Below are 10,339 nucleotides of genomic sequence, written 5' to 3' on the forward strand. Positions count from 1 at the left end.
TCAGCAATAAAAAGAAATAAATCTTTGACAAACGTAGCAACATGGATGCATTTGGCAGATATTATGTTGAATGAAGAAAGTCAGACTCAAAAGGATGATACTGTATGAGTCCACTTTTGTGAAATTCTAGTACAGGCGAAACTAAGCTGTGGTGACAGAAGTCAGATCGGTGGTTACCTGGGGGCAGGAGGAAGCTTTCTGGGGTGCTGGAAATGTTCTTTATTTTGACTGGGGTGATGGTTTTACAGGGACGTACGTTTGTCAAAACACATCAAACTGTGCACTTAAAATGGGTGCATAGTATTTCATGTAATTTATATCTCTTCTACTGAAAGGGTTCTGAGAAAAAAGAAAATACAGTGACTGACCAGAGTGGCTGAGAGGGCCTAGGAGAGGGCAAGCCGATCCGGGTGGGTACCCTTGTATGAGGTGACTGGATATCCGTGACGACTGTGCATTCCCCGGCAGGCTCTGCACTCCCTAGGGGCCTGTCATCATGGCCCGCCCCGTCCCAGAACCCGTCACACAGGATGGCACCAAGAAATGGCTTCTCATTGCAGTGGCTTCTCTTGTTGCAGAGCACGGGCTCTAGGTGCGCGGGCTTCAGTAGTGGCGCGTGGGCTTCAGGAATTGTGGCTCGCGGGAACGCAGTCTCAGTAGTTGTGGCACACGGGCTTAGTTGCTCCATGGCATGTGAGATCTTCCTGGACTGGGGCTCGAACCCCTGTCCCCTGCGTTGGCAGGTGGATGCTTTTTTTTTTTTTTTTTTTTTTTGTGGTACACGGGCCTCTCACTGTTGTGGCCTCTCCCGTTGCGGAGCACAGGTTCCGGACGCGCAGGCTCAGCGGCCATGGTGCACGGGCCCAGCCGCTCCGCGGCATGTGGGATCTTCCCGGACCGGGGCACGAACCCGTGTCCCCTTCATCGGCAGGTGGACTCTCAACCACTGCGCCACCAGGGAAGCCCGGCAGGTGGATTCTTAACCACTGAGCCACGAGGGAAGCCCCCTCTGGACACTTTTAATTTGCATTTCTCTAGTTATGAGTGAATCAAACTTGGGTTTTTTGCATGTGTAAGAGCCATTTGCATTTCCTTTTCTGAGAACTGACTTTTCACGTCCTTCACATATTTTTTCTATTGTTGATTTTTAAAAATTAATATCTAAGAATACATATATTCAGGAAATTAATCTTGAAATGTGAGTTATGAATTTTTTTTCTGGTTTGTCATTTGTCTTTTGCTTTGCTTTTTTGCCATACAGATTTTCCTTTTAGAACCTGCTGTTTTTCTCCTTGAAAATATAAATGTAGTGAATGACAGTAGCAGGGTCTATGATGCTCACCATTCTTAGATGTAGTGGGATGTGCCTTTCTTGGTCATGGTGTTTTGATCTTTTGATAAACCTCTGGATTCATTTTATTAATATTTTATTTGGGATTTTGGCCTTGATTTTCATAAATAGAATTGACCTCTTGTTTTTATTTCATTTTATTTTTTGTGTTATTCTTTATTGTTTCCTAATGAATGCATTTAAAGCTATAAATTTTTCTCTGGGGATCACTTCATACACATCCCCAAAATATTGCTCTAGTTTGTATCCATTTCTAATTAGCTGGTTGTTTCAGTTTCAAGTTCCTCTTTAATCCAAGAATTATTTTATTTTATTAAAAATATTTATTTATTTGGTTGCATCTGGTCTTAGTTGCGGCAGGCGGGCTCCTTAGTTGCAGCATGCGAACTCTTAGTTGTGGCGTGCAAACTCTTAGTTGTGGCATGCAAAGTCTTAGTTGCGGCATGCATGTGGGATCTAGTTCCCTGACCAGGGATCAAACCTGGGCCCATTGGGAGCGCAGAGTCTTATCCACTGCGCCACCAGGGAAGTCCCCCAAGAATAATTTTAAAAAGGTATTTTTACATTTTTAATTAGATAAATTTTGGACTGTACATTGTGGTTAGTTTCTAATTTATGTATTTTATTCAGAGAATAGTTCTATATGTTCTGCTTTCTGGAATTTGTTAAGATTTGTGTCCTAATAAACAGAGAGTCAATTTTTGTAAATGTTTCATGTGTGTTTAAAAAGACTGAATGCTTTCTCTTATTTGTTGGGTACAAAATTTATCTATGTATCCATTATATATCTTATTAAGTATGTAATTTTAACCCTCTGTATACTTATCTTTTTTTACTTGATATATTTGACTTATTAAAACAGGTATATTAAAGCTACTCACTAAGGTTTTATTTATTTATTTTTGGCTGTGTTGGGTCTTCATTGCTGCGCACAGGCTTTCTGTAGTTGTGGCGAGCGGGCGTTACTCTTTGTTGTGGTGCGCGGGCTTCTCATTGCAGTGGCTTCTCTTGTTGCGGAGCACGGGCTCTAGGTGTGCGGGCTTCAGTAGTTGTGGCGCCTGGGCTTAGTTCCTCCATGGCATGTATCTTCTCATGGGATCTTCTCAGACCAGGGCTCAAACCCATGTCCCCTGCATTGGCAGGCAGATTCTTAACCACTGCACCACCAAGGAAGCCCTCACTAAGGTTTTAGGTTTATTACTCTGTCCTTGCATTTCTAATAGTTTTTGAGCTTTTTTTTTTTTAAGATATGATGTTAGATGAACAAATGTTAACATAATTTTGTTCAGTGGAGTATAGCAATTAAGAGCATAAGCACTGGTTCTACCACTTTCTTTACTTCTCTGTTCTCAGTTTCTCCATCTGCAAGATGAGGAGAATAATATTACCTAAGTCATATGACTACTGTAGGGATGAAATGTGTTAATGTATCTTAGAACAGTGCCTAGCATATAGTCATTTTTATTAGATATTATCTTAATAAAACATCTTTCTTTTTCCTAGTGAATGCCTTTAACTTTGAATTCTGTTTCATTTAATATTAAGTTCACCACCCCTACTTTCTTTTTGGTAGCATTTATCTGGCATTCTTGTTTTTTTAAAAAAAATATTTATTTATTTGGCTGCACCAGGTCTTAGCTGTGGCACGTGGGATCTTTAGTTGTGGCATGCAAACTCTTAGTTGTGGCATGTGGGATCTAGTTCCCTGACCAGGAATCGAACCGGGGCCCCCTGCATTGGGAGCATGGAGTCTTAGCCACTGGACCACCAGGGAAGTTCCTGGCATTCTTGTTTATACATTTCTCATATAAGTATTTGATGCAATAAATCTCTAAGTACTACTTTAGTTTCATCTCACAAATTTTAATATGTTGTGTTTTCATTTTTGCTTACTTCAAAATATTTTCTAATTTCTCTTGAGGCTTTATCTTTGACCCACAGATTATTTGGCAGTGTGTTGTTTAATTTCTAAACATTTGGAGGTTTTCTACTTATCTTTATGTTATTAATTTCCAGTTTAATTCTGTTATGGTCAGAGAACATACTTTGTATAATTTCAGTTCTTTTAAATGTATTGAGATTTGTTTTGTGATTCAGGATATAGTCCATCTTGGTGAATTCTCTATGTATGCTTGAAAAGAAAGTGTATTTGTTGAGTGAAATGTTCTGTAAATGTCAATTAGATCCAATTGATTGGTGGTGGTTTAGTTCTTCTATATCCCTGATGATTTTCTCCATACCTGTTCTATCAATTACTGAGAGAAGAGTTGACATCTTCAACAATAACTGTGGATTTGTCCATTTTTCTTTTCAGTTCAATCCATTTTTCCTTTATACATTTTGAGGCTCTGTTGTTAGGAACATTTAGTATTGTTATATCTTCTTCATAAAGCAAATTGACCCTTTTATTGTTATGTAGTGTCCCTTTTATCCCTAGTGATTTTCTTTGCTTTATACTTTGTCCGATATTAATATTGCCATTCCAGTTTTCTTTTGATTGGTGTTTGCACGGAATATCTTTTCCCAACATTTTATTTTTAATCTAACTATAGCACTATATTTAAAGTGGGTTTCCTGCAGACGGCATATAGTTGGGTCTTTTTAAAAATTTTTTTTATCTATCTGGCAGTTTATTTTGACTGGTGTATTTAGACCATTTATATTTATGTAATTATTTGTATATTTGGATTTAGATCTACCATTTTTTGTCCGTTTGTTCCTTCTTTTTGTTCTCATTTCTCGTCTTCTGCCTCATTTTGGATTATTTGAATATTTTTTAGTATTCCATTATAACTTACCTACTGAGGTTTTTTACTCTATCTCCTTGTCCAGGTTTTTTAGTGTTTTCTATAGGGATTGCAAATACATGTTTAACTTTTCAGTCTACATAGAATTAACTTTTTACCACTTCAAATACAGTATAGAAACCTGACCACCATATTTGTTCTTTTGTCCTCCCTTCTTTATGCTATAGTTGTCATACGTATTACATCTATATATTACATCTACATACATTGGAAATCCCATCAGATAATGTTATGATTTTTGCTTTCAAAAATCATTTTAAAGAACTCAAGGAGAAGGATATTCTGTTTACGCAGATATTTACTATTTCTGTTGCTCATCCTTAATCTTTGAAATTCCATATTTTCCTCTGGTATCATTCCCCTTCTGTCCGAAGAACTTCCTTTGGCAGTTCTTTCAGAGTAGATCTGCTGGAAATGCTTTCTCTTAGTTTTACTCTTTTCAAGAATGTCTTTATTTTGCATTCCTTGATGAAAGGTAATTTCACTGGATATAGAATTCTGGATTGACACTTAATTTCTTTCAGCACTTCCTTCTGTGTTCCACGGTCTGTGATAAGAAATCCTCAATTATTCAAATTGCTGTTTCTCTATAAGTAATGCATCATTTTCCTCTGGCTGCTTTCAAGAGTTTTTTCTTCATTTTTAGTTTTTAGAAATTTGATTATGATGTATCTGGGCATGGATTTTTTGAATTTATTCTATTTGGAATTTACTGAACTTGAAACTATAAATTTGTGTCTTTTGCTAGTTTGGGGAAGTTGTCAGCCATCATTTTTTCAATTTTTTTCCCACACTCTTTCTCCTCTAAGTATCTATTTATACAAATGTTAGACCTTTTGGAATTATCTCTAAAGTCCCCAAGACTCTGTTCATTTTGTTTTGATCTTTTTACTCCCTTTTGTTGAGATTGGATAATTTCTATTGATCTTTCAAGTTCACTAACTCTTTCTTTTGTCATCTCCATTCTGCCATTAAGCCCATCCAATGAGTTTTGTATTTTGGTTATTGTTAGCAGTTTTAAAATTCCCACTTGATTCTTTTTTTAAAAATTATCTTCTATTTCTCCTCTGAGACTTTCTATCTTTCCATTTATTTCATGTATTCTTAGAGCATGGTTATAATGTTCTCTTTCAAATCTGCTTAATCATCCTAACATTTGTGATATTCTTGGGATTACTTTCTGTTGTCTGTCTTTTCCTTCATGAGACATTGTCTGGTTCTTCATACATCAAGTATGTGAATGTAACAAATGCCACTGAATTGTTCACTTTAGAATGGTTAGTTTTATATTATGTAAATTTTACCTCAATAAAATGTTTAATTATCCCTTTTAAAAAAGTAACAAAGTACTGATACACACTATATGTTGACAAAAGTTGAAAACATGCTAAGTGAAAGAAGCCAGACACAAAAGTCCACATATTGTATGACTCCATTTATGTGAAATACCCAAAGTAGTCAAATCCATAGACACAGAAAGGAAGTTACCGGTTGCCAGGGGCTGGGGAGAGGAAGGAATGGGGAGTGATTCCTTAGTGGGTACAGGGCTTCTTTTTGGAGTAATGAAAATGTTCTGGAACTGGATGGGTGGTGACGGTTGCAGAACTTTGTGAATGTACTAGATGTCACTAATGGTATATTTTATGTGTATTTTACCATAAATTTCAAGTTGATACGTCTGATATTTTACCATAAATTTCAAGTTGAACTGAGGTGCAGTTCTTTTTTCATTTTCTTCTTTTGCTTTTTTATAGCCAAATAAAGGATTTGACAAAGGGAGTTCCCCTTACAATTAAAACAAAAAAAAACAAAACAACCCACCTTTTTGGTTGTATTACGTTTTTCATTTTTATTTATTTTTTTTAGCAAGTATTTGTCAGTGGTAATCTTGGAGTCATTACTGGTTGCAGGGGCAGGGGCGGGGAAGTCTTTTATTTGCTTTTCCACTTAATTGCTAGTTCCCTCCAAACTTTGAAGCTACTGCTTCACTGTTTTCTAATATCCAGGGTGGCCTTTGACGTTTGGTATTGTTCTCTTGCCAGTAACATCTTTTTGCTGTTTCTCTCTCTCTGAAAACTTTTAGGATTTTCTCTTTATCTTTATAGAGTTCCCGTATTTCACCAAGAAATGTGGACGTGAGGATCCTTTTCCAGTAAACTTGCTCACCACTAGGTGGCCCCTTTACATCAGAACACTTTAGCTTTTCTATAGCTGAATGTTTTCCAGTTGTTTCTTTGGTTATTTTCTTCCCTCCCTTTTTTTCTGTTTCTCGCATTATGGGATCCCTTTGAGATGGTTGTTGAACCTCTTGGATTTATCCTCCCTGTCTCTCTTAAGTTCTTCTAAAATAATCTCCTTGCTTTTGCTTTACTTTCTGGGAGCTTTCCTGGACTATCTTCCAGAGCACTGATTTTCCACTGTCTTCAAACTTTCTGTTAAATTTTTAAATCTTTGTCATGTTCCCCCCACCACTCCCCCCAAAAAACTATTGTTAGCTTTTTGACCTTTTTTACAGTCTTTCTTGTTTTAAGGACACAGCATCCATCTTTATTCTGAATGTACTAGTTAGGATTTTTCAGAATCTGCATTTCTACTAGATCCATAGGTGATATGCCCACTTGCAGGCTGTTCCTGGCAGATACTCACCTGGTGTAGTTTTGCTCTGAAGGGGCATCTTCCTGCAGTCTCTGGTGACCATGTCCCTGACCGGGAGTCCCCTTCTCAGCAGGACAAGTGGCTACCAGCACATCACGACTTCTCTGACTGGGTGTGGAGAAACTTCCTGCTTCAGAGAGCCACCCCCAGGGATTGAGAGGAGTGGCTACACAAAGGAGTTTAGCAAGGTCCACCCTTTTCCACTGGATTCTGAGCACAGTCATATTTAGCTTATGCTTTTTGATAAAATTTACCTATGATGAAACACACAGATCTCAAGGATACAGCTGGATGTTTTGACAAATGTATACACCTTTGTAACCAGTTCCCCCAACTAAGATATAAAACTTTCTCATACTCCCATAAGCTCCTTCCTGCCCATTCTCCACCTCCTGAGGCAACTACTGTTTCCATTTCTTTCACAATATTTTTCCCTGTTCATTTTTTTTCTTGAAGTATAGTTGACTTACAATATTATATTCATTTCAGGTGTACGATATAGTGACTTAATATTTTTATAGATTATACTCCATTTAAAATTATTATAAAATATTGGCTATATTCCCTGTGTTATAAAATATATGCTTGTAGCTTATTTATTTTATAAACTTAAATCCCCTACCTCTATCTTGCCCCTTGCCACTTCCCACACCCCTCTATCTTGCCCCTTGCCACTTCCCACACCCCACTGGTAACCACTAGTTTGTTTTCTATATTGTGAGTCTGTTTCTGTCTTGTTATATTCATTCATTTGTTCTATTTTTTAGATTCCACAGATAAGTGATAACATACAGTGTTTGTCTTTCTCTGTCTGACTTATTTTACTAAGCACAATATCCTCCAGGTCTAACATGTTGTTGCAAATGGCAAAATTTCATTCTTTTTTATGGCTGAGTAATATTGCATTGTATGTATGTATATGTGTGTGTGTGTATGTATGTATGTATGTATGTGTGTGTGTGTACATAAATGTCTATTTTAGGTCTTTTGCCCAGTTTTTAATCAGGTTTTTTTTTTTTGCGGTATGCGGGCCTCTCACTGCCGTGGCCTCTCCCGTTGCGGAGCACAGGCTCCAGATGCTCCGGCTCAGCGGCCACGGCTCACGGGCCCAGCCGCTCCGCGGCACGTGGGATCTTCCCGGACCGGGACACGAACCCGTGTCCCCTACATCGGCAAGCGGACTCTCAACCACTGTGCCACCAGGGAAGCCCCAATCAGGTTTTTTTTTGATATGAGTTGTATGAGCTGTTTATATATTTCAGATATTAACCCCTTATCGGTCATATCATTTGCAAATATTTTCTCCCATTCAGTAGGTTGTCCTTTCATTTTGTTGATGGTTTTCTCTGCTGTGCAAAAGCTTTTAAGTTTAATTCTTATTTGTTTTTGCTTTCGTTTCCTTTGCCTTAGGAGACAGATCCAAAAAAAAAAATGTTGCTATGATTTATGTCATAGTGTTCTGCATGTTTTATGGTTTCCAGTCTTACATTTAGGTCTTTAATCTATTTTGAGTTTATTTTTGTATGTGGTGTGAGAAAATGTTCTAATTTCAGTTCCGAATGATAATCTTGCTGGATAGAGTATCCTAGATTGTAGGTTTTTCCCTTTCAGCTCTTTCAGTATATTATACCACTTCCCTTCTGGCCTGCAAAGTTTCTACAGAAAAATCAGCTGATAGCCTTATGGGGGGTTCCCTCGTGTGTGATTCTTTGTTTTTCTCTTGCTGCCTTTAGAATTTTCTCTTTAACTTTTGACATTTTAATTGTGATATATCTTGGTGTGGGTCTCTTTGGGATCATCTTATTTGGAACTCTCTGTGATTCCTGTACTGGATATCTTTTTCTTCAGGTTTGGGAAGTTTTCAGCCATAATTTCATCAAAAATTATTTTTTTTACTCTTTTCCCTCTCTCTTTTCCTCCTGTGAATGTTAGTATGCTTGATCTTGTCCCAGAGTTCCCTTAAACTATTCTCATCTTTAAAAAATTTTCTTTTTGCTGTTCTGGCTGATTTCCATTTTTCTACCTTCCAGATCTCTTATGTGTTCTTCTGTATCACCTAGTCTGCTGTTAATTCCTTCTAGTGTATTTTTCATTTCAGTTATTTTATTCTTCAGCTCTGACTGGTTCTTTTTTTTATATATATACTTATTTATTTATTTATTTTTTGGTTGTGTTGGGTCTTAGTTGCGGCATGCGGGATCTTCACTGAGGCATGAGGGATCTTTTGTTGTGGTGCGCCGTCTCTTTGTTGCAGCGCTCAGGCTTCTCTCTAGTTGTGGTGCACGGGTTTTCTCTCTCCAGTTGTGGTGCGTGGGCTCCAGGGCACGTGGGCTCTGTAGTCTGCAGCACGCTGGCTCTCTCATTGAGGTGTGCGAGCTCAGTAGTTGTGGCACACGGGCTTAGTTGCCCCGTGGCATGTGGGATCTTAGTTACCCGACCAGGGATCAAACCCGTGTCCCCTGCATTGGAGGGCGGATTCTTTCCCACTGGACCACCAGGGAAGTCCCTGACTGGTTCTTTTTTATATTTTCTAGTTTCTTGTTAAAATTCTCACTGTGTTCATCTGTTCTTTCCCTGATTCAGTTAGCATTCTTGTTACAAAAGCTTTGAACTCTTTAACTGGTAAATTATCCCTGTATCATTAGTTGTTTTTTTCAGTTTAAAAATTTTTTTGGAGTATAGTTGATTTACAGTGTTGTGTTAGTTTCAGGTGTACAGCAAAGTGAATCAGTTATACATATACGTATGTACACTTTTTTTCTTTTTAGATTCTTTTCCCATATAGGCCATTACGGAGTATTGAGTAGTTTCCTGTGCTACACAGCAGGCTTTTTTTTTTTTATTCTTTCATTTGAAACAAATTCCTCTGTCTCTCATTTTGCTTAACTTTCTCTCTATGAAATTAGGTGAAACGGTTACCTATTCTGGTCTTGAAGAGGTGTCCTTGTGTGGGAGCATCCCTATGCAGACTACGTGTGCCCAGTGGCTTTGGTGGGAAAGCGGGATTTGAAATGAGCATGGGTCACGTATTTCCCCAGGGTGTGCTGGCAGCTGTCACACACAGCTGGAGATGGGGCTGGGAGGTCGGAGGTGGAGCTGGAGATGAAGGAGCTAGAGCCAGAGCCTGGTGTGAGCCACTGCTTCTCCTCTGCTCAGTGGCTGACACCGCCCTATACAGGGTCGGGGAGGGTCCCAAGGTACTAGAGCAGAAGCCCTGAAGTTCAGGTTCCCTCTAAGTGCACACTCTCCTCCATCCCAGTATTGACACCTTCACTCCAGAGGGGAGGAGTGCTGAAGCAAGAGAGGCTGGAGCAGGCGCTTGTCGTGGACTGGGGCACACGCAGGGGCAGTTGTGGGAAACTGGCTAGAGCTCTGGGCAATTTCAATCTGCTTCCTCTGTCTTGCTCTCGGGAGTAAGGAAGCAGATGTATGCTCTTCACGAGCCGAGTCTAGGTTTCTTACACCCTTCCTGTTAGTCTCAGTAGTTTTCAAACCAGCTAAGGAGACTCCTGGTGTCAGAGTCCGG

At 38.8% G+C, this 10,339-nt stretch overlaps 1 protein-coding gene across 1 annotated transcript in view; it reads left to right on the plus strand.

Moving 5' to 3' along the window:
• The window catches only part of CMTM4 (CKLF like MARVEL transmembrane domain containing 4), a 111,658-nt gene that overhangs the window by 80,996 nt on the left and 20,323 nt on the right, over nucleotides 1-10,339 (plus strand). The gene's annotated exons all lie outside the window — the stretch shown is intronic.

This window comes from Monodon monoceros, unplaced genomic scaffold (genome assembly GCF_005190385.1).
Source record: "Monodon monoceros isolate NGI ecotype Baffin Bay Population unplaced genomic scaffold, NGI_Narwhal_1 Super_Scaffold_10, whole genome shotgun sequence".
Classification (NCBI taxonomy): Eukaryota; Metazoa; Chordata; class Mammalia; order Artiodactyla; family Monodontidae; genus Monodon; species Monodon monoceros.